Genomic DNA, 22,438 nt, shown 5'->3' with positions numbered 1-22,438 from the left:
GGAAGAGCTGAAGGTTAGAAAAAAAACTAGGATGTTGAGAGGCGTGTGGCTCTATTTTGAAAAAGAGCACCTGCTTCGCTTGTGGTTGGGATCCTCCTCCTCGACCTGTTTCCTGGAAACGCCTTTGGAAAGTCTCCTCCAGGGTGGTGATAGCTGGGTAAAGGGTCACCTTGGAGGGGAGGCTGAATCATCTGAGGTCACACAGCAAATCAGAGTCTGTGGGGAGGACAGCTGGCCATGCCAACTGGAGAGCTCACTCCACCGCATGCTTCTATGCCCGGGCTTCCCCCTCAGATGGCAGCTGCTACATCCCTCCAGGGACCAAGGGACCAAGAAGAGACCAGCATGGATCCCAAAGGACTCCCTAGGACAGAAGTCATGCTACTAGCCCAGCCCTCCAGGAGAGATGACACCTAAAGTATGTCAGCTAGACAGCTGTCTTTCTTGTTTTTTCTCACCCTCAACTTTTACCATAAATGTTGGGCTGAAAAAGTAAATATGTGCTTAAAAGAAATGTCTTTTGGTGGCTGGAAACGGTGGCTCATGCCTGTAATCCCAGCACTTTGGGAGGCTGAGGCAGAAGGATCACTTGAGCTCAGGAGTTTGAGCCAGGCTGAGCAACACAGTGAGACCCCATTGCTACTAAAAATACAAAAAAATTAGCCAGGCATAATGACACATGCCTGTAGTCCCAGCTACTCAGCGGGTGGAGGCAGGAGGATCACTTGAGCCCAGGAGGTAGAGGCTGCAGTGAGCCCTGATTGTGCCACTGCACTCCAGCCTGGGCAACAGAATGAGACCCTGTCTCAAAATAAATAAATAAATAAATACATAAGAGGAAGAAAAGCAAAGCTTTTTGGTTCAGAAAAAGTCTAAAGTAGTGGAAAAATCACCCTACCGAGAGGACGTCATAATTAATATTTTTGTATATTTTATGATATTATTTATAATTGTTTCTCTTCATGGATATATACCACTCTGTATAGACTTTTATCCCACTTTTTCCAGTGAGCATCATAAATATTTCTCCTATGCTATTAAGGAACATCATAAATGCTTCTATGCTTATAAGTATCATTTTTAATGGTTACATAATATTATATTATATGGATATACCATGATTTGCTTAAACTTATACCTATTGTTAGCAGAATCATTTTCACTCTTTTGCTATGTGAATAGGAAAATTGCTTTTCCTATTCACATAGCTCTCCAGGACTGGAGCTGCCGCACAACCTTCCTTTGGGTCTCCTGTATTATTGGTTCTATAACATCAAGGAAAATAATTATTTATTAAATACGGTACCCTCAGAGCCCAGCACTACGCAGCATATGCATATATATTAATATGCATATACAATATGCTATATATATATGCATATATATATTCCTTGAGAGCTGGACAGTGACACCCATTTTTTTTGTCCTCAATGGCCACAAAATGACCACAGTTCCTAACATGGATAAGAGGCTCAAGAAACACCTGAGAGATGAATGAATGGGGTCTAACAGAATTCCCTGTTTTAACTCCTTTTCCTCAGCTGTGTCCTAAACATAATATGCATATATAATATGTATATGTATATATATATATATATAGTAGGAGCTCAAAATACATTGGTTGAATGAATGAGTAAACAAATTCAAAACTCTCAAAATAGCTTTGGAATAAAGTCAGATTCCTTGACACAACATGGAATTCCCCACATGTCCTGTCTCCTGCCTACCTTTTCTGCTCTTATGCCACTCACAATCCTACCTTACTTTTTCTCCCAGGTACCCTGAGCTCCAGCCACACAAAGTACTCACTTGCGTCCTAACACACACGCTCACGTTACCGTGCCTCCGTGCACTGCTCCCTCGCATGGAGTTAGTCCCTCTCCCCTCTGGAATCCGGGAGGCCTCTCTGCTGGTTGCGTGGCACTCATTGTGTCACTCCCTCTTTGTATGTTTCCCTCTTCTGCTAGTCTATGAATTCCTTGACAGCTGGACAGTGACACCCATTTTTTTTTTGTCCTCAGTGGCCACAAAATGACCACAGTTCCTAACATGGATAAGAGGCTCAAGAAACACCTGAGAGATGAATGAATGGGGTCTAAGAGAATTCCCTGGAGCTTTAACCCCTTTTCCTCAGCTGTGTCCTAAACAACCATGGGCAAGTGCAGCCCTTTCCTGTGTGGTCATGAGGTCATGATGCATCTCTGAGAGCAGGTGGGCTGGCAAGGTGGCAGCAGAGGATGAAGAGCAGGTGGGGTCCCGAGAAAGAGGAAGAGGTGAGATGCAAAATGATCTCTGAGCAAAGCCTGGTTTTGAGATCAGCTATGATGATATATCAGATCTGCTAGGGGAGCTGGGTGCAGTGGCTCAAGCCTGTAATCCCAGGTGGGTCTATCATTTGAGGTCAGGAGTTTGAGACCAGCCTGGCCAATATGGTGAAACCCCACCTCTACTAAAAATACAAAAATTAGCCAGGCATGGTGATGGGCACCTGTAGTCCCAGCTATTCGGGAGGCTGAGGCAGGAGAATCTCTTGAACCCGGGAGGCGGAGGTTGCAGTGAGCCGGGATCGCATGACTGCACTCCAGCCTGGGTGACAGAGTGAAACTCTGTCTAAAAAAAAAAAAAAAAAAGAGATCTGCTAAGGGAGCTAAAGACGGGAAGGACCCACAGCCGCAATAGCGTGTTGAAAGGGGTAGATGAAGGTAAAATTGCTTTTCTCTTAAAAAAAAAATCCCTTTGTGACATTGTGATGTTGTAACATTGGGTTAATAAGGAGTAATGTTCAAAGACTTGACAAAAGAACACATTCATTAATTCAACAAGTATTTACTAAGCACAGTCTATGTGCAAGGTGCTGTTCCAGGCACTGGGGATACAATATTGGAGAAGAAGGAAGTCACTGGCCTCATGGAGTTTCTTTTCTAGTTGAGAAGACATAAGAAAGAACTAAGCAAACAAAAATGCACTGTGCTTTCATTTACAGATAATTACTGTGGAGAACAAGAAGGCACTGTAAGGCAGTAGAGAGTATCTGAGGCTGATCAGAAACAGGATGACCTGGGAGCGCCACTCAAGGGAGGTGACATTTTCTCTGAACAAAGTGAGGACCCAGTCTTTCGAAGTCCTGAGGAAAGATCATTTCCGATGGAAAGACTGGGTCCTGAGGCAAGAACAGGCTTGCACGCTGAGGGACAATAATGAGGTCAGTATGGCTGGAGAGAGTAGTGATGGAGAGTTGGCATGGGATCTGCTGGTTGGGTCGTGATGAAGACTGCAATTTTCAATCCAAGGAGGATGGGTCAATCTGAGAGTTCCGAGCAGAGGAGTAACATGATCTGACTTAAGCCTTTACACCTGCAGGGGTAAGAGAGGAGGAAGGGAGACCAACTGGGAGGCTGCTGCAATAGCCCAAGTGGGAGGGCAGCGGGCTGGATAGGATGGTGGCAGTGGATGCAGTGAGCAGGGCCAGGATGTACTTAAATGGACAGCTGACAGGGCTGGCTGATGCGGGGATGTGGAGGGCAGGGGAAAGAAAGGAATCCAGGATGATTCCTAGGGTCTGGGCTTCCTCGGTGAAGCTGTGGTGGTGCCACTCACTGCGAAGGGGTGACTTGGGGAAGAACTCAAGAGTTATGCTTTCGACATGCAAGGTTTGAGATGCCAATTAGATATCCCAGAAGAGGTGGGGAAATGAGTTTGACTCAGGAGAAGTGTTCGGTCAGGAGGTATCAATTGTGTAGCCCTCAGCTTATGGGTGGTAGCTAAAGCCGCAGGACCCAGTGAGGTCACAAAGGAACTGAGCCTAGATGAGGAAGAAAAAAGGGTCAAGTTTGGATGATGAGGAGGCACCAGCAAAAGAGACTGAGAAAGAGTGGGCAGGCAAATGGAAGAAAGACCGGGTAAGTGTGCTGCCCTGGAGTGTAAGAGGAGAGGGGCTTTCAAGAAAGGAGACAATATGCATTTGAATGAGACCTAGAAAGTGAGAAAAATAGCATTGTATAACAGTTTGACTTGGAGAGGGTCATCAGGTTTGTGGACAATTAAAAAATGTCTTCACTTTTGATTTCTGTGAATGCCATTATGATGTTGTTAGTGAGACCCATAACATGAAAAAGGTGTGTAAGCACAATTCAGAGATTAATTTGAAAATGACCAATACAATCAACCATTTCTGTTGCCCGGAAGTTTGGCCGTGGCCCCCTTCTCAAGAGGCATCTCACCCTGAGGATGCATCTGCTCCACTTGGAGCCTGATGATGGAGTTTCCCCTTCTCATCAAATTCATTCTTATCTGCTGTGGTATCTCTCATTTTCCTTGTTCCCAGGCACAATGAAGGGCAGGATTAGAGTGCAGGGGCCAGCCATGGCCTCCCGGGAGACTGGCCCCTAGCGCTGCAGGAGGGCAGAGAGTGGCACATGGCTCAGCCTTTGGCACTCAGGTAAGACAGCTCTTGGGAGACATGGCCTCCCTCATGTCTCCGAGCCCATGTGTCTAGGCTGAGACATAGGGACACAGTCTACTGGAGGTATTAGGTTCATATCTGGTGATGCTGTTGATTTTCCCTCCAGATCTGGCTGAAGAGGAACCACCGCAGCCCTCATTTTACTGCCATGCTTGTTCCTGCTTTCCTTCCGTGGTCACTGGACTTGTTCCATGGAGCAGCTCTCCCCACCCAGCCTACAGGAAGGCATGGAAGGTGGTACCTGGGAACTGCAGATGGTGATTTAGGTCACGGGGGCTCTGCTGTGGCCCCAATGCTCCAGATTAAGGCAACTGGCCAGTCATTCCTGCAATGCTTAAATTTATTCATCTTTGAAACAGTACTGAAGGTACTCCTCTTTCCCAGAGAAAGGAAGAGATGCAATGATTATATTGTGTTAAAAACTGGTCCACGATCACCAGAAACTTTTCTACTCCTGTAAGATGCTGTGTGGAGGAGCAGCAGGGTATGCTTAGAAAGAGTCCTGGACTGGAAGTCAGAGGACTCAGGTTCGAGCCTGAGCTCCATCACCACCAAGCTATGTGAACTTGGTCAAAGCAGGGACCTCCTGATATCTCAGTGGTAAAACAAGGTCATGATTCTTGTTTCATTCCTTTCCCAGGAATACAGTGAGAATTGGGTGAGATAAGCAGATGGCTAGGCTTCTAAACTGCAGAGCTGGGTTCCAGACACCCTATACCACCCCCCCAAAAGGTGGAGTCTGATCTTGTGTTGGGGACTTTGCATATGCTGCTCCCTCTGAAAGGCCCTTCTCTCCTCCTCTTCTACCTAGAAAATACTCACCCTTCAAGACCCAACTTAAAAGTCATTCTCCAAGAAGCTTATCCAAAGCAAAACAAAGGATTTCCTCCTCTGTGTTTCTGCATCATTCATTCATTCATTGACAGGGTCTCACCCTCTTTTCCAGGCTGGAGTGCAGTGGTGCGATCTCAGCTTACTGCAACCTCTGCCTCCTGGGCTCAAGCAATCCTCCTAGCTCAGCCTCCAGAGTAGCTGGGACTAGAGGCATGTGCCACCATGCTCAGCTAATTGTGTGTGTGTGTGTGTGTGTGTGTGTGTGTGTGTGTATGAGGTCTTATCATGTTACCTAGGCTGGTGTTGAACTCTGGGCCTCAAGCCTCAGCCTCCCAAAGTTCTGGGATTATAGGCATGAGCCACTGCGCCCAGCTCTTATCCCTTATAGCACATACCATGTTTTTTAGAGTCAGTGGCTTATGTGTCTGTTTCCCTCATGAGATTGTGAGGTCCCAGAGGCCAGGGTTATTGTATCTTGCTCATCTTTATGCCCCAAGTGTCTAAAACAGTAGGTACTGAAGGATCATATGTTTGACAGATCCAAATCACTGAGAAACTATGACATAAACTAACCTCCTATTCAGACCTAAGAAACCACAGGCATCCCCATCCACAGAAACCTGAACACGTTCTATTTCCAAGCCCTGGCTCCGTCTTTGGAAGATGGCTGCCGCTGCAGAAAAACCAGAACAGGACAGAACACATATGGCCAGCAGCATTATTTTCAGAGTCCAACACCGAAGTCTAACCTCGGAGGGGAAAACACCTTCCTGAGGCCACACATGGCCTCAGAGAACCTGAACCAGGACAACAGCTCAGATTTCTTAACTACCAAACTCACACAGTTTTTCCGATAACTCCAACGCATTGAGTGACGCAGAAAAAAATTGAGTATGGTTTTAGACCTTAATCAACAGCTTAGGCTAATAAAGAAGATAGATGCGGATCAAATCTGGAAGTGATTCGAAGCAGAGAGCAGAAAGCAATACATAAAAGTAGACCACAGAATCAGGATTAGAAAATATTTGGTAGGCTCTAACAGGAGACCCAAACCAACAAGATAAAATGTAACAGGAATAAATACAAAGTCCCATATTTAGGCTAAAAAAATCAACTATATAAAATCAAAGATGGGGAGGTGGAACTGTATGCTTAGAAATGGTTAAGATGGTAGGCTGGGCGCGGTGGGTCACGCCTGTAATCCCAGCACTTTGGGATGCCAGGGTGGGCAGATCACAAGGTCAGGAGTTCGAGACCAGCCTGATCAACATGGTGAAACCACGTCTGTACTAAAAATACAAAAATTAGCTGGGCGTGGTGGCACATGCCTGTAATCTCAGCTACTCAGGATGCTGAGGCAGGAGAATTGCTTGAACCCAGGAGGCAGAGTTTGCAGTGAACCAAGATTGTGCCACTGCCCTGCAGCCTGGGCAACAGAGTGAGACTCCATCTCAAAAAATAAATAAATAAATACATAAATACATAAATACATAAATAAATACATAAATAAATAAGAAAAGAAATGGTTAAGACAGTAAATTTTATGTCATGCATTTTTTACCATGATAGAAAAATATAAAAAAGCCAACCAAAAGTTTTATTAGGGAATTCTATTTTGACAAATAATGTAAACTGGAAATCCGCTTTTCTACTTCATATTGGATAGTCAGCTAAAGCAGTCCAATTGCGCAAAGATATGCTCCACTTTTAAGATCATCTGCTACAAGGTGGAACCTCATGAAGACTGCTTTCAGCAATACCAACAACCAACCTCAAACTGGAACCAAGAATAGAAATAATCATAGCTGATACATAAAGCAATTAAAAATGCGTGTGCATATTTTAAGATACTTTACCATCAAAATTGCTGTGAGAATTAAATGAGGGATTCGTTTTGTTTTGTGTGATAATGATATTGTGCTTAAGAAGGAAAATGTCTTCATGTTTTAGAGATGCATATTCCCTTATTTAGGACTGAAATGTTATAATGCCTGTAATTTAAAAGAAAATATTCCAGTAACGAGAATGGCAAGAATTTGATGGTTGCTGAGAAGGGGTGATGAGTGCATGGGGGCTCATTGTATTAGTCTCTCCTTTTGTGTTTGTTTAAAAATGTCCAAAATAAAAAGATATTGAAAATAAATGTATAAATAAAATACTTCAGAAAAATAGATGAAGCAAATATGGCGAAATGTTCATTATTGAATCCAGATGATGGATATGTGGCTGTTCATTGAAGTTTCTTTTCCTTTTTCTGTATGTCTGAAATTTTTCAAAATAAAAGTTGAAAAGGTTCATTGAGGGAACATTTGAAAGCACCTGGCCCTGTGCCTGTGCAGTCAGTGCTGAAATAAATGTCAGTGGACTTTTCCTTCCTCCCCATATACTGGCCTGGAAGTGAAGCAGGCTTAACCTACAGCTCCAAAGAGCAGAACAATGGTAGAAGCTGTGGGGAAGCAGGCCTCCTTTCAGCATAAGGAAGAACTCTGTAAAAAGTGTACCTGTCCACAGTGAAACCTGCAGCGCCACAGAGCTCCCCATCCTCAGGAATATTCAAGCGGAGGCTGCTTATTTCAGGGCTGTTACAGAACTGATGTTTGAATTGATGAGTCAATTTGATAGCGTCAAAGTGGATCTCAAGTGACCTCCCAAATTCCCTCCATCTGCTGAAGTCTTAGGATTCAATGCATTTGATTGAAACGTACCAGGACTTTTTCTTCCCCTCCCAGAATCTTGTCACTGTCTACAGCATCTGCAAAGAGAGGCACAGGGTGGACCAAAGAACTCTCTTCACCATTTCCCTGGGTCCTGTTGGTTCTGTATACAAATAAAAGATTAAGTACACAGAAGGGAGGGGTAGGGCAGAAAGGGCTCACAAAGGAAGTGCCAGAATTCCCTGTCTGGAGGTCTTGGGAGCAAATGGATGAGATCTGTGCCAAGCAGGAAGGGCCAACAGCTGGGATCTCTCCAGGCCTCTTTTGGTTCTCATGGACCCCTGGGAATCTCTGGGCCAGGAGGCCTCAATGGCAAGAAAGTAGGAGAGGGCATATGCCCAGGAACCCTGGCTCATAAGGCTGGGAGGGAATGCAGGAGATCATCCAGGCCTTTGGGAAGATGTGGTTTTATTATTCACCTCATTTTACAGGCGAGGAAACTGAGCCTGAGACCGAACAAGGGTAAGTGATTGCACAAAGTGAAAGAGCTTTTAAAGCATGCAGGTATGTGGGGAATGATCCTCAGGGGGAGGCAAACAAACAAACAAACAAACAAAACACACACACACACACACACACAAAACAACAAAAAAAACCCATGTCTCCAACCCCAAAGCACTGTTTTCTTCCCACTCTGGCAAGACTCCATTCTTGGAATCTTTTCTGTTTTTTTGAGAGAATGTCTCACTCTGTCATCCAGGCTGGAGTGCAGTGGTACAATCATGGCTCACTGCAGCCTTGACCTCCCCGGCTCAAGCAATCCTCCCACCTCAGCCTTTCCAGTAGGTAGGACCACAGGTGTGCTACCACAACTGACTAACTTAAAAAAAAAAATTGTAAAGACAGGGTCTCACTATGTTGTCCAAGCTAACCTGGAACTCCTGAGCTCAAGCAATCCTCCTGCCTCGGCATCCCAAAGTGCTGGGATTACAGGCATGAGTCACCGTGCGAGGTTCTGGCATCTCAAACTCGGAGAATGTCTGAGGACTCATCGAAGACCCAACTTAACCCCCCAACGCCAGCATATCCCTGCTCCCTCACAGTGCCCAGGACTGTGCATCTCCACCAAACAGCTCCCCGTGAGAAGCCAAGCTGCAGTTGGAGGGATTTGGGTTAAACATGAGAACATCTAGGTCCACAGAATTTGAATTAAGTGATCAAGAGAGTAAAAGGCACACTAAAATTCTGGGGAGCCCCAGGATTCCAATACAATCTCCTTAGGCCAAGACGGCCATAATACCCAATGAAGTGCTGCAGAGGAAAGTCCAAGGATCCTAATGGAGGAGGTGCCCAGTGTCAAAAGCAGCCTCCGCCTCCACCTCTCCTCCCCTTGGCATCCGTGGACACCGTGGATGCCCACCAACAGTGACCTGAGCTCCCTGGCCAAGCCCCTAACACCAGGAGCTAGGCGTGGGGCCCCTAGGAGGGTCCTGCTTTCCCACCTCCAAGATGAGCCAACAGCCCAGGCTAGAAGGCTGATTTGCATAGCTTTGGCAGCCCTGGGATGTGAGTTTGCCTGGGGAGCAATTCTCTGGGTGAGGGAGGTGGAAGCCGGAGAACTGTTCAAGCAGGATTTTTCACTTCTGCCTGGTAAACAATGGAGAGAACATTCGGCAATGGGGCCGAGCCTCTCCCATCTCTGGTTCTCTTCTCACCAGCTCTACTTTCCAGTATAACCCAGTAAGACTTCTAGTGACACTAGCACCTTGCTGGCATTTCCTGGGAGAGCAACCATTAAGCTACTGGGACCTTGGAAGCGCTCCTCAGCAGCCAGCCACCAGAACAAATGGAGAAGCTTCCAGCGTGGTCATTTAAACCAGCCCAAAACAAGTTTTTTCCAGGATGCCCCCAGACATTATGCCTACCTTTTTTGGTACTTGAGATTCATCCAAGGAACTGGGAAGTGTGGCCTAATGGTCAGAGTTCTGTCCAGAAAACGCACAGTAAACTGGGTTCTAGGGTCACTTTGGAGGCTGTTTCATGCTCAACTTTGGCAAGTGGCTTAATCTCCGTAGCCTTCAACTTCCTCTAAACATTATATTAAAACAAAAATTGCTGTCTCCATTCCTGCCACCTCCTTCTTAGGAGTGAGGAAATATCCAGGAGAAGCCTGAAAGCAATCCTTGAAGCCACCTGAAGAATAGGACCCAGGAGGCCCCATGAGGGACTGTGGGAAGAGCACTGGTTTAGGAGTTGGGAGGTCTGAGTCTTATTTCTCCACTAGCTGAGAGTCCTGGGTCAAGCCAGGGTGTGGATAGCAAATGCAAAGACACCGCGTGTGTGCAAGCCATGCCCAGGGCAGACATCACTAATGGATCCTGGCTTTCCCTTTTTCTTTCCTAAACTCAGGGCTCACTGACCACTAGAGGTGACCAGAATTAGTGCTCCTGAAGACACTCACTTGCTACTCCAAGATTGGATGATCTGTCAGGTTCTCTCTACCCCTGACAGTCTGTGGATTGGGGAGTTTTCATGGTTTAAAGCTCATACCTCTCTACCCAGAGAAGAGTCAACATCACCAACCTCAGGGCTTCCTTGTGACGTGGCCTATAGGGCATTCTGATGACTTTCCTTCAAATGCACAGTCATGAAATCAAACCCTGAAGCCTGCTCTCCAGGCCGGTCCCACAGATACCAGGAGGCTAGGGCCATGCCACAGGGGACAGAGGAGCTCTGCTGCACCCACCTTTGCTACAGAGGAGCCCAGCATCCCCTCAGCTTCCCACTGCAATTTTTCATGTCATTTTTTGAGAAAGGGAAGGTTCCTCAGCAAGGTCTCCTTGTTCGTTAGGAAATACAACCCACATTTCTTCTCATCTGAGATGGGGCCCTCTGGGCTTCCCATGCAACAGGAGATCCCTGCCTCAACCCCATCCCCTGTTGGCCACACACTGATGCTGCAGTCATAGAGCCAGGGGCAAAAGTGGCAGCATGGTCAGGACTAAGCAGAAGGAGCACCCTGAGCAGACGGCACCAGGTTTCAGAAAAAAGTGTCCAGGCACTCAGGCCACTGCTGCAAGGAACGGGGCCAAAAGATCCAAGTTCCCAATCAAAACCTTGACTCATAATCCCCCAGCCTTGGAAAAATAGTAAAAGTCCAACTTCAAAGGAAGTTAAATAAGAGCTCTGTTCTAGTTGCACCCAAAAACACATCTCACAGAAACGCCCCACCCAGACGCTATTTTTCTATCCGAGCTTTTTTGTGCTAGAGAGGAACCAGAGCCTCCTTGTTCTGGACCCACCATTTACAGGTAAGGAAACTGAGTCCCAGAAAGGACAAGCCATGTGCTAAAAGTCATGCGACCAGCAAATGGCAATGCAGGGACAAAATCTCTGAGCTCCAATGCCCAGACTTGACTATGTTCATGACAGCCCATGGAGTTCTTTAAACACTGATTCCAGACCAGCACCGCTCCAGCCTTACCCCAGCCTTGCCAGAGGAAGGGGCTCAGAGAGGTTTAAGGTTAGTAAGAGTCCAAGGGGCTCTTTCCTAGTCCTCTCCCCCAGGGTGAGGAAAGTGGGGGTGAGAAGGGGTAGAGAGCGAAAGAGCAGGGGGAGCTACCAGAGGTGCAAGATTCAGCTGGGCGCTGGCTCTCACGTGGTCACAAAGATGTGCTTAGTGCAGCTCAGAGGGGCGCGTGTGGAGTGAGAAAGCTCACACCTAGAGATGCTATCTCACATTTGTAAAGCAACTCACACTTGAAAACTGCTACAGATAGACTCTCATTTCATTCATTCCTCACAATACATCTTACGCATAAGGAAACTGAGGCTGGAAGAGGTTATGTAACTTGCCCAAGGTCATTTGCTCCAGAGCTGGAGAGAAAGAACTCAGAGCTCCAAGTTCTGGCTCCAAGGTCCATGTGCTGGCCACCAAAATGCATGGTTCATTTGCACCAAAATGCCTGGCTCAAATGCACTTGTTCCTTCATTATGCAGCACACTTCCATGTCCATTTCTTGTTTGATCCTCACCGTGCCTGTGAGGTCTGCAGGGCCGGAATTACAGAAATCCTGTGTTACCACTGAGCAAAGTGAGGCTCAGAGGGGTCAGGGCTTGTCAGAGAGTGGAGATGCCATGTCCTTTCCATGACGTGGTGTGACGCTGCCAGGGTCACACTCTCCCCTCCTCTCTGGAGTGGTGTCCCCAGGGCTGGAGTGCAGGGGAAAGGTGCACTCAGAGGCCCTGAGAACAGAGCAAAAACCCTTGTGGAGGAGCCAGTGAGAGGCTAGAGCCACGGGACCCCAGGCCAGGGTCACAGAGAGCCCCTGAAAGTGAGAATCGAAGGGTATGGTGACCCCGAGATGTGGCAGGAGCAGGTCACGTGGTGCCGGGCCACTTCTGAGGGAAGGGTGGTAGGCAGAGGGGAAGCTCTGTCCAAGGAAAGAACAAAATAGCAGAAAGGAACAAAACCAAAGCAAAGGACAGAGGACCTGTTTCTGGGGCAGGGAAAGGGTCCTAAGGAAACGTGGGTCTTGAACTCCCGCTGTGACCTTGGGAAAATCATCCCCCTTCTCTGACCCCAGTCTCCTCCCCTATAAAATAGGAAAATAGGGCAAGATCAGAGAATTTTCCAACACTTTGGCAGCAGAACACTGTTTTCAAATAATAAGGATTAATTAGTAGCTGACATTTATTGAGCATTTACTACGCACCAAGCTTTGTAGTAAACATTTTATACACAGGACAGTATTTAATCCTCACAACTACCCTGTGAGTGGGTGTTCTTATTATCCCCATTTTACAGATGAGGAAACTTGAGGCTCAGAATGGTTAATTACCTTGCCTAAGGTTACTGATTAATAAATCACTGAGTAGAGACTGAAACCCACATCTGTCTACCAGCAAAGGCTGTCCATACTACACCATGTTATCTCCAAATGAAACCTCATATGAAGTTGCTGCAGAAACTCTATGGGAAAAAAAGACTTTTAGATCTTCTGGAACTACAACATCTAGTCTCCGTGAATCTGCACCATCTCTTAGCACTGGGTCCTGGGAGGAGGGGGTGCTTCCACCAGCTCCCTCCCCTTCTTCCTGCCATGTTCCTACTTCCTAAGAAGCAAAGACAAACTTGAGTTAGGATCAACATGAGGAGCCCACAGTGGGTTAATGTGACAGATGCATCTCCCTGGGTGGCAGAGTGGGCTTCTTGTGGGGTGACAGTCACTGAAGCATGCTTCCAACTCGAGAGTCCTGGACGTGTGTGGACATGACAGTGTGCTGACCACGAGTGAATGTATAGGCAAGCCTTCCTGGGAAACAGGCCATATTTCTCACTGAGGCTCCCTGGAGTGGCTGGTGGTCACAGCACCCACCACTTGGACACTTTGTCCTGCTGATACTAATAATAGCAAATAGCATTATCATCTGGCAGGCGCTCTTCTAAGTGCTTTACAAATGTTGACTTGTGTAATCCTCACAGCAGCACTATGAGGTAGGGACTATCATTAATCCTGTTTTATAAAGGAAGAAACTGAGCAGATAGCCTTTAAGTAACTACCCCAAAGTCAGAGCAGAGGAGCCCTTCTCAACACATCAGAGACACTTAGGGGTGCAGCAATTCACACTGCTCAAAGAGCCTTACAAATACTAACTGATGTGTGAAAAGGGTTAGAGTGTGTTCACAGACCCCAGCATCTCAGAGCTGGAAGTTGTTTTAGAGACCCTCAGATTCAGACCCTTCGTCTTATGCACAAACTCCAGCCGAAAGAGGGACGGTAACTCAGGTGAGTTCACAGGTTTGTGATAAAGATGAGTCCAGAATCCATCTGTCCTCACACCTCCTCTGCCAAACAAGAAAGTGCATGGATTATTCCCCAGTCTCGCTGAGGGACAACCTGAGATGATCAGTCCAAGGTCACTAGAGGGAGGAAGGCATGAACCCAGCCCCAGAATTCACGCAGTGGTCCTTCCCATGAACTCAGATGTCCTCAGGACACCGAGGGGCTAAATGGAGCCCAGGTGCAGGAAGGGACGGAGACCCAGCCGGCTCTCCTGTGAGGCAGAAGTTATAACACCCAGCCCAGCGCCGACTCCTCCAACCACCCCCAGCTCTCCAGGGTCCCGTGGAGATGGGGTGGGAAGGGAGCCAGTCAAGTACACACCTCCCTTTGATAACCTGGAGCCCTGGAGCTGACATTTGCCAGCAGGCTTAACCCCTTTTGTCCACACTTCCCTCCCCAAGAAAACCTTAATCATCCTCATTTGAATTTCAAATGACCTCTCCCCCTCCCCACCCCAACAGGCTTTGAGGCAGGGATATGGAAATTCACCCTGCAGTATGGAAATCATCGCCCTATGCAAATTGGGCGCCGAGACCCCATCGTCATAGCAACCACCCAGTTTCCTCTCCTTTCCGCACCTCTCTGGGCTCCCCGGCTTCGATTTTTCGTTCCTTTTTCCAGCCCAAGCAGCTGAAGGGAAGGCAAGCCCCCTACTGGGGCAGGTGGAGTTTCCCCAGCTGAGGTGCCCAGTGGGGTCCAGATATGCCAGCCTACCTGCCCACACCTCTCATACAAACCTGGACTGGGCACACCCAGGCAAGGCCAACCGCTGGTTTTTCTGGCTGGGCTAAGCCAAGGGTGGGCTAGGCTGTGGTGGGGAAGACCGGGAGTCTGGGGGAGACCATGAGGCCCCCAGAGGTGGCAGGCAGGAAAGGAGACACATGGGGGGCTTTGGTGGTGCCAGTGGTAGGAGATGAAAGGCAGTGTGTGGAAGCTGTATGTAAAATGCCATGCAAATGAACACCTATTATTTTTTGAGTCAACAACAGCACTGATGCTTTTGGGAGATGCCTGCAGCTGTTTCCCATGCTCCTGGCTTGGCACAAAGGCCTGCCCTTCCTGAGTCTCCCAGGGATCTGCTGTTACCCCAGGAGTGCCCACCAGCAAGCTCACCAGTCCAGGGAGAGGCCAGGTGGGCACTTTGAACTCTTGGTGTCTGAAGCCCATAGGAATGAAACCCAGCCACTTATGAGGGCTCTGGTCACACATCCTGCCCTGTCCTGCCAGACCCCCAGGCTCCAATGTGGGAGAACCCCAGAAGCCCCTGTTGGGGTGACCTCATGCCGCTTTCCTTTTAAGTACTCTCAGCTTGACTCTGGCCCTCTTCCTCCAAACCAAAGCCTATGAGGAGTGGGGATGAGAGGAAGCGCTCCTGCTTTTCTCCCTTTCCACTTCTTCACCTCCTAGACAGTCCTAGGAGTGGGTCGTCCTGTGCAAGCCCTTCCGGGGGGAAGTGGTCTCCACAGACCCATAACAAATGCTGGCCCCAAACTCCAACTTGTCATCTCCTCTGCCCCTCCTGTAGTTTCACAAACTTCCTCAAGCACCCAATTCTGCCTTGAAAGAGCAACCTCGACCAGAAAAGAGACTGCCTCTAGGTGCACCCCCCACTCTGGGGTCTGAAGTGTATGTCTGCTTGTCTATGCGGGTGCTTGGGGGCTGGGTTGGGACAGACTGTAGCTGCATGTCAGTTGCCTGGGTTCTGGCTGCTCTTCAAGGCCCTAAGATTTGTCTAATTTGAATGCTCATTTCTTTCTAAATTCTTCCTCCACTTTTTCAGCACTTTTCCACACTCAGGTGTTCATTGCCCTAATCGTTTCTGGGGGAGGAAGGTGAACCCAAGGTACATAAAGGATTTACTCCCAGCTTGGGGCTGGGGGAGTCTGCAATTTTGGGTGCCTTAGTGAAGGGCTGAGGCTCAGAAAGCTGCAGTGGCCTGAGTCTCTGGATGCTGCTCAGTCTTCCAGTCTGCAGGGTAGGTGGGTGTCATGCCACCCCGGTCAGCAAAGGACAGACTGGGACCTCCCTCTCCTGCTGGGTCTCCCATCATCATCCCCCAACATCTCCAGGGAGGGAGTGAGAGGAATGGTAAGGAGGTCATACGAAGATGTACCCAGGGTCAGGTGGAGCCATTGCTCACGGAGGCCACAGGAAAGAGACTTTCTAATACACAACGCAAACTCCACTAAGGTAGTGCACCACAAGGCATGAGCCACCGCGCCCAGACAGCTACCATTGTCTTATGTCCTCTGTCCCTGGTTCTCCACGTTGACTCCCAGTCTTCCTACCACCATCTTTAGGTAGAAAGTCCCCGCAACGACCAAAGCTGGTCTGTGCACTGTGGAGGTCCAGGACCAGCTACGGACAAAGAGTGAGTATAAGAACTTAGAAATGTTGGCTGGGTGCAGTGGCTCATACCTGTAATCCTAGCACTTCGGGAGGCCGAGGTGGGCGGATCACCTGAGGTCGGGGTTCGAGACCAGCCTGGCCAACATGGTGAAACTCCGTCTCCACTAAAAATACAAAAATTAGCCAGGCATGGTGGCACATGCCTGTAGTCCCAGCTACATGGGAGGCTGAGGCAGGAGAATCGCTTGAACCCGGGAGGTGGAGGTTGCAGTGAGCCAAGACTGTGCCACTGCACTCCAGCCTGGGTGACAGAGTGAGACTCCATCTCAAAAAAAAAAAAAATTAAAAATGTTAATAGCACATCCAAGCACTCCATCAGTGGGCCCTCCAGCTGAATTGGGTGTGAGCCATTTGGTGCTGTTGAGTACGCATGGTAAGTGCAAGCTGCAGGCTGTCGGGCACAGTAGGTCTGGGTGCATGTCTGTGACAGGCTGGAAATATAAACACTGGTCCTCCTCCCAGACTGTTGGAGAAGCAGTGCTCTAAAGAATGACCACTCATAAACTAAGGGAACTCTGGGTGGTAAAAGATGGCTTATGGATGCCTCCCACACCAGGCTCCCCCTCCTTTTTCCCCTCTTACGTTGAACAGAAAAGGAGTCCAAGTTCTACTGGGGGCTGCAAAGGTGGCAGCTGGGGTCGAGGGGTGACCATTTCCTTAAGGAGATCTCCAAGAGGAAGAGGGAATGGTGTCGGGCAGGGCTAGCCAACTCCTCACGGCTCATCTGAACCATACAATCCTGCCCCCTCTGCTTACCCTAGTCCTGGGTGTTGGCGTGGGAATCTACGGATGAGAAAGTATCTGTAGTTGTAAGTCATGGTACGGATGTGAGCTGCTGCTGTGGCTGCTTTATTTGATAAGGTTCTCTGAGTGCTGGAGGCAGAGAAGCAACTCCTGGCACCACAGGCTGTTCTGCGATCTCTGGCACATGGAGCCACAGTCTGCAGGCTGAGTGGCGAATCAGTACTTACTAATTTCCCTGTCACAGAAAGCAGAAACTAGGTGGGGTGGGAGCCACTCTGAGAAGGGCAGAACAAGGCTGGGTGCGGAGGCTCATGCCTGTAATCCCAGCACTTTGGGAGGCCGATGCAGGCAGATCACTTAAGGTCAGGAGTTTGAGACCAGCCTGGCCAACACAGTGAAACCCCGTCCCTACTAAAAATACAAAAATTAGCCAGGCGTGGTGGTGGTGTGCCTGTAATTCCAGCTACTGAGAAGGCTGAGGCAGGAGAATCACTTAAACCTGGGAGGCGGAGGTTGCAGTGAGCCGAGATCGTGCCATTACACTCTAGCCTGGGCAACGAAGCAAGACTCCATCTCAAAAAAAAAAAGAAAAGCAGAACAAGAGGTAATGGGCTTATGCAGCAGCATGAGGGTCTTAGGTGAGAGATAAGAAAGGACTTCCAGGCACTGAGGATGGCATCCTGTAGGAATAGGCAGCCAAGGCCAGGCGCAGTGGCTCACGCCTGTAATCCCAGCACTCTGGGAGGCTGAGGAGGGTGGATCATGAGGTCAAGAGTTCAAGACCAGCCTGACCAACATGATGAAACCCTGTCTCTACTAAAAATACAAAAAATTAGCTGGGTGTGGTGGTACACACCTATAATCCCAGCTATTCGGGAGGCTGAGGCAGGAGAATTGCTTGAACCCCGGAGGCAGAGGTTGCAGTGAGCTGACATCATGCCACTGTACTCCACCCTGGGCGACAGAGCAAGACTCTGTCAAAAAAAAAAAAAAAAAAAAAAAAAGGCAGCCAAGAGAAAACGTGGGGTTGGTTTTTCTTAGAGATATAAAATAGACAAAAAATAAGTCTCTAAGAAAGCAGCTTCTCTCATTTTCCAGGGATGGGTTTGAAACGTCTCCAAAAGAAGAGAGAGGCATGGACAAGATGTCCTCTCAGGAATTCATAGCAGGAATATCAGGACCCCCTCCATGTCTGGGGGGGCTACAGTTTCATTCCTCTCTTCCAGAGAGGTGATGGATGGAGCCAGTACAGACTGAGGTGCAGATCCTAGAGGCTGCCTAGCCCACTGCTTCATTTTATTCCTGCACTACCCTTCTCCTTCTATTACGATGAAGAAATTCAAGTCCTGGGCACAAGTGCATGCAGGACTTAATGACGGACTGTGAAAATTGTACACCATCATACAAATACAGTTCAGACTTGCTCTGTCATTTAATCATAAAAAGGGAGGGTGTGTGTGCATGTGTGTGTGTGCGCACGCACATGCTCACACATGTGCTTCATCTAGAGATGGTTGTCAGCCGGGCATGGTGGCTCACACATGTAATCTCAGAACTTTGGGAGGCCATGGTGGGAGAATTGCTTCAGGCCAGGAGTTCAAGACCAGCTTGGGCAACATAGCAAGATTCTGGCTCTACAAAGAGATAATTTTAAAAAATTAGCCGGGCATAGTGGTGCATACCTGTAGTCCCAGTTACTCCAGAGGCTGAGACAGGAGGATCACTTGAGCATAGGAGTTCAAGGTTGTGGGGAGCTATGATCACCCTACCACACTCTAGTGTAAGTGACAGAGTGAGACCCCGTTTTTTTTTTTCTGAGACGGAGTTTTGCTCTGTCACCCAGGCTGGAGTGCAGTGGCGCGATCTCGGCTCACTGCAACCTCTGTCTCCCGGGTTCAAGCAATTCTCCTGCCTCAGCCCCCTGAGTAGCTGGGATTACAGGTGCCCACTACCATGCCCGGCTAATTTTTTGTATTTTTAGTAGAGATGGGGTTTCACCATCTTGGCCAGGCTGATCTTTAAGTCCTGACCTCGTGATCCACCTGCCTCGGCGTTCCAAAGTGCTGGGATTATAGGCGTGAGCCACTGTGCCTGGCCGAGACCCTGTCTTGAAAGAATAAAATAAATAAAAATGGTTGTCAAGTACTTCTTAGATTTCTCCTGTCCTCTCTGCCATTTTAAGAATAGTTTTATTAATATTTGGACTGAAAAATCACACTCACTCCTAAAAGTCTTCTGCCTATTCCTACCTGGAACCTCACCTCTCAGTTGCCATTTTCAGCTTGTTTTCTTGGGGAGGCAGCAGGGTCTCATTCTTTCTTTAGGACCTTATGAGAATCACTAACCTCCTGTGCCTCAGTTGTGCTTCCCTCTAAAATCATGTCCGTGCCTTCTGAAAGCCATGCTGAAAATCCCCAGGGTTAGGTGGGAAGACTTTCTGCAAAGGGTCCCCAAACAGCTGACTCATCTCTGAGGTCCTTCTGCAGGGTGGGGCTGATGTTAGTCATTCCTCCTCACAGACAGGACAGTGGAGGCCAGGGAGGAAGGGCAACAGGAAGGGCTGACAAAGCCCAGTTCCCTCCCTCATCTCTAGCTTCCCCCTTTCTCCCCGGGCTTCCCTCTTGGAGTCCTTCCTTCACAGATCTCTAAGCAGAGCAAAGGTGCCAAGGCACTTGCTCTTCAGTCGTCTGGGCTTGAAGCCCCACCCCCTGCCCCTGGCCCTACCCCTGCCAAATGACAACTGAGCCTAAGGGATATGGGGGTGGGGAGTAGGGGAGGAAACTGTGGCTTCTTGGACTAGATTAGTGGGGGACTTTGCTTCCCTCCAGCCCCTCTGTGTCATCCTCCATAATTTTGCTACCATTGTCTTTTTTTTTTTTGAGACCAACTCTCACTCTTTCTCTCAGGTTGGAGTGCAGCGGCGCCATCTCAGCTCACTGCAACCTCCGCCTCCTGGGTTCAAGCGATTCTCCTGCCTCGGCCCCCTGAGTAGCTGGGATTATAGGTGCCCAACACCACGCCCCATGCCCGGCTAATTTGTGTATTTTTAGTAGAGATGGGGTTTCACCATGTAGTCCAGGTTGGTCTTGAACTCCTGACCTCAAGTCATTCGCCTGCCTTGGCCTCCCAAAGTGCTGGGATTACAGGCATGAGCCACCGCGCCCAGACAGCTACCATTGTCTTATGTCCCCTGTCCCTGGTTCTCTACGTTGACTCCCAGTCTTCCTACCACCATCTTTAGGTAGAAAGTCACTAGAAAGACTCAGGCTTAGTTCTGTCATTCTCTAGGTATATGGGAGCTTGGGAAAAGTAGCTAAGGTTCTTTCCCATCACCAGCCTCCATTTCTCCATCTGTGAAGTAGGCTAATAATACCTGCTCTCATAGAGTTGTTGTAAAGGCCAAATGCATGAAGTATTTGAGAACACCCTTACAGACACATGTTGTCACTGTTATCCAGGCAGCCATGAATTCCTGCACTAGAAGGACAACTCCTTGAGGACAGGGATGCTCTTCATCTGAGCCCAGGATTTGCCACCAAGCCATCCTCCAAAGATGTTGGTTATACAACTACAAGCTAAGTCAAAGAGGATCGGAGCCCAAACAGAGAAGACAGCTGTGGGTGTCAGAGGAGAAAAGACTGAAAGGGAAGCTGGAAAGAAAGGAATGGGGAGAAAACTAGGAAAAAGGATGGAGAGAGAGAGCTCAGAGCTGAGGAAACCTGCACAAAAATGCAAGATCTGGAAACAGATGGAAAGAATTGTGAAAAGCAGAACTGGGCACACATCCTTTAAAATTCAGCCCTTAAAGAGGATCTACTCCAAACCCTGCCTCTATGGGGAGGAAAATAAAGGTCCACGTGGGGAAACGCTTGCCAAGATAATATGCAGGGAGTTAATGGCAGACCCAGGATAAGAGTCTGATAGAGTCAGACAAGGCCAAGTTTGATTTCTGGCTATAAGCTGTGTGATATTGGGCAAGTTAGTTTCTCACTCTGAGCTATGGTTTCCTCATCAATGAAGATGGGGTTAATCGTGTCTCTATCTCATAGCCTTATTGTAAGAATTAAATGAGATGCTGTAAATAAAGTTGCCTATATGTGCCTGCTGTGGGAGGAGGCTCTGTGAATGTTACGATCTCTCCCTCCTTCCTCCTGACTCTCTGTTCTTTCCTCCCTTGTGATTGAGGCAATGATGTGGCCAGCATGGTCAAAAGTCACAGGGTTAGCCACATCTGCACTTGGGGGTTGTCAGTTACAGACCTGGGGGCTTTTGAAATATGGGTAAGGCTATATTCTCATCAACCACATAATTGAGAACAGAAAAAAATTGTTGTCAGCCTCAAGAGCGGAGAAAAGTCCCGGCGCGGTGGCTCATGCCTGTAGTCCCAGCTACCTGGGAGGCGGAGGCAGGAGAATCCCTTGAGCCAGGAGTTCGAGGCTGCAGTGGCCATGACTGTACCACTGCACTCCAGCCTGGGCGACAGAGGGAGAACCTGTCTCAAAAAAAGAAGTGGAGGAAAAGTGACAACAGATAAGGAAGCAATAGGTAGGAAGGACAGAAAAGCTGATAGTTCAGAAATCTAGAAACAGGAAAGAGTACCGAACAGGGGCTCTGAGCTTTGGCTGGTCCCTTGTGCTGCTGCAAAGACATTCTGAGCTCGTGGGCAGCTTATTCTTCATCTATGCCTCGGCTTCCTCACAGGCCAAAGAAAGGAAAACATGTGCCCCCGGCCACGTCTCCACCAGCCAGGAGGTCTGTGTCTGGCCCTGAGAATGCTCGCCTGGGCATTCCTGACCAGTGCAGATGGGGAAATTTACCTCCCTTTCCCAGTTCTTACCCCCCCAGTACCCCTTGGGGATTTCACGCAGCACAGGGGGCGCTTTCAGGGAGCTGGGGCTTTCTAAGTCACCTTTGTTTATAGTTCCTTTAAAACCCAGAGACAAACCACCCCTTAATTCATGCACTGCTGAGAAGGTGAATCTGCCTTTTAAAATCCAAAGGAAGCCATTAAACCAAGTTGGTAACCATTGTGACTCATAATAAGCTTTCTTCTGTAAAAAGAAAATGAGTCAGAACGACTTTCCAGGAAGTTTGGTTACTTTAATTAGCCACCTCTTTCTTCTTGCCCTTAAACACAGGCAGTAATTTGAAGATCACCTAAGTATTGATGCTACCAGCCGGGAGCCCTGAAGTGAAAGATCTCCTGGTGGTGGTAAAGTTCCAGACATCACGGGCTCCTTGGAGCTGAAAAGGGACCTGTGCAGAATCCTTTCCTAAATGGGAAAGGGAGCAAAACCAACCTTCCGGGCTGACGCACTGGCCTGAGTAAAGCGGGGAATGAGCCAGAAGTACTCAGCAGCGATGCCCATCTGTATATTCCAGAATCTTAATGACGATCGCAGCTGCCATGTGCCAAGCACTGTGCTAAGGGCTTGAGACATCATCTCGAGTAACTCTCAACCCACTCTCTAAATTGGGCATTAATTTTC

The 22,438-nt window shown here is 48.3% G+C and overlaps 1 protein-coding gene and 1 long non-coding RNA gene across 2 annotated transcripts in view; one reads left to right on the top strand and one right to left on the bottom strand.

Moving 5' to 3' along the window:
- Window positions 1-22,438, bottom strand: part of POU2F3 (POU class 2 homeobox 3) — an 81,535-nt gene that overhangs the window by 50,858 nt on the left and 8,239 nt on the right. The gene's annotated exons all lie outside the window — the stretch shown is intronic.
- On the top strand, window positions 3,834-21,054 carry LOC130540617 (uncharacterized). Its single transcript, XR_008954615.2, has 8 exons — window positions 3,834-3,899; window positions 4,325-4,438; window positions 8,442-8,472; window positions 12,758-13,739; window positions 14,776-14,928; window positions 15,577-15,639; window positions 16,097-16,167; window positions 20,408-21,054. It is a non-coding gene; the product is annotated as an uncharacterized LOC130540617 (long non-coding RNA).

The sequence above is a fragment of the Pan paniscus genome, chromosome 9, assembly GCF_029289425.2.
Source record: "Pan paniscus chromosome 9, NHGRI_mPanPan1-v2.0_pri, whole genome shotgun sequence".
In the NCBI taxonomy this organism is placed as follows: domain Eukaryota; kingdom Metazoa; phylum Chordata; class Mammalia; order Primates; family Hominidae; genus Pan; species Pan paniscus.
Note: the sequence above shows the minus strand (reverse complement) of the source record. Positions and strands in the feature narration are given on the sequence as shown.